At 50.6% G+C, this 1,767-nt stretch overlaps 1 non-coding gene across 1 annotated transcript; it reads left to right on the top strand.

Annotated features, from left to right (window-relative positions):
- Nucleotides 1-1,477: 1,477 nt before the first annotated feature.
- LOC113972667 lies at nt 1,478-1,567 on the top strand. Its single transcript, XR_003535961.1, has one exon. It is a non-coding gene; the product is annotated as a small nucleolar RNA Z159/U59 (small nucleolar RNA).
- Nucleotides 1,568-1,767: the final 200 nt, after the last annotated feature.

Genomic DNA, 1,767 nt, shown 5'->3' with positions numbered 1-1,767 from the left:
CTTTCTTATCATATTATCCTTTTTCCCCCACCATTCTCCATGAAAATGAGGGTTTGCTTTCTCACCCCATCCATATTGCCATGGATTTTTTTTTTAAAGTGCCCTGCCTTGTTTGCAGCTCGTGGGCAAAGCAGTTCTGTGGAGCTGATGAAATCTGGGACATGTCCCACCTCTGCTTCTGGTCTTGCGTTCAGCATCTTCAGCTTCCTCAGGGACCAGGAAACCTCTTCCTGACTTTTCTCTTCCCTGCCCTTTGGAAGGGGATCTCAAATACATGTGGCAGCACCGGTTCAGGTGGTTGCAGCACTGCCTTCCCTGCAGAGCCACCCTGGGTCAGAGGGGCACTGCCATGGCCCAGGTCTGTGTCTGTCACACCCTTTGCCCAGGGGAGGTGCCAGGCTGGGCCAGGGGGGTTTCACCCTTGGGCAAGGACCACAGGGAGCCCTGCTGGGATTGTCAGGTCTGTGAGATATGGAAGAATTGCTGCTGCTAGAGAGGAGAGACAATAAAACTGCTCATGCTGGGAGTCTCTGGAGCCCTTCCACAGCCCTTCTGCAGCAGGATTCAGGTGCTCCTTCTCAAACTGGATCAAAGTGAGTTTTTTGTCACCACCTGTGACTGGTGTCAGGAGCCCACGGCCCCTCCTGACTCCTCTGGACAGCACCTTCCCCCTCAGGCAGTGAAGGCCTTGAGGAGCATGAGTTTGAGGGTGTGAATCCCTCTTCAGGAAGGCTTTGGTTCTGTGGCACCACAGCAGCGAGGACACAGGAGATGGGCTGGGAGAAGTGATAAACTCATGCTCACTTTGGCTCTCGGTGGTTCCTGAGGCTGTGGGATGGTGGAAGGAATGAGAAGGGATGAGAAGGGATGAGAAGGGATGAGAAGGGATGAGAAGGGATGCCCCATTGCTGTGGGATGTTGTTGGCTGCTCCCAGTTTTTTCCCAGGGGCTGTTTCACCATCATCTCCCTGCCAGCAGGAGCTGGGATAAGAGCAGCAGGTGCTCAGGCACTGCCTTCTGTCATCACCACAGGGCTTCCAGGCTGCCCAACCAGCCTTGGCTGGAGACAAACCACCAGCTGGGGACCAAAATACCCCAGTGTGGGAGGGAAAGATTATCCAGAGCTTTGATTACTTGGGACGTGCAAGGGGATAGGGATTTATCTTTGAGATTGATGCAGACAGTTTCTCACATGCCAGGTGTCAGCAACCTCAAAACACTTCAGCAAGGATGAAATTGTCTGTCATCCACTTTGCAATGCAGCTGTGGAGCATGTTTTTGGCCATAGGAGTCCATGAGCATCAGGGAAGGCCTCTCTGAAAATGCCAGATAAGTTCCCATCTTACCATCTTCACCAGTTCTTCTATTTGCAGGTGAATGGGATTAAAAAAAGGGACAATTCCAGAGTCTGTCCTTTCTGTTGGATATTGCGGGTGCTCTGAGGTTCCTTTTCCAGGGCTGTGGGACCAAGTCTTGTGACTCTGGGGAAGAAAAAAATTATGTATTTCTTCTTGTGCAGTTCTTCAGATGTGGAAAAACAACGAGGTGAAACATGGACTGATGGGGTAGAGAAGTCAATGACAAGCCTGGGCAGTGCATGATCCTTGTGAGGCTTTTCTTTAGGCTGTGATCTCTCTTAACGAGGTCTGAGTTTCCATGCACTGACCCCAAAACTTGGCAGAAGTGTTCCTAATTTTCCAGTGTTCAGTGAATGGATTTCCCTATTTTCCCAAAAAGAACCAAATGATTTAACAAACGCCTTTCTAT

Source organism: Neopelma chrysocephalum, unplaced genomic scaffold, assembly GCF_003984885.1.
Source record: "Neopelma chrysocephalum unplaced genomic scaffold, ASM398488v2 Primary Assembly neopelma1_94, whole genome shotgun sequence".
In the NCBI taxonomy this organism is placed as follows: domain Eukaryota; kingdom Metazoa; phylum Chordata; class Aves; order Passeriformes; family Pipridae; genus Neopelma; species Neopelma chrysocephalum.
Note: the sequence above shows the minus strand (reverse complement) of the source record. Positions and strands in the feature narration are given on the sequence as shown.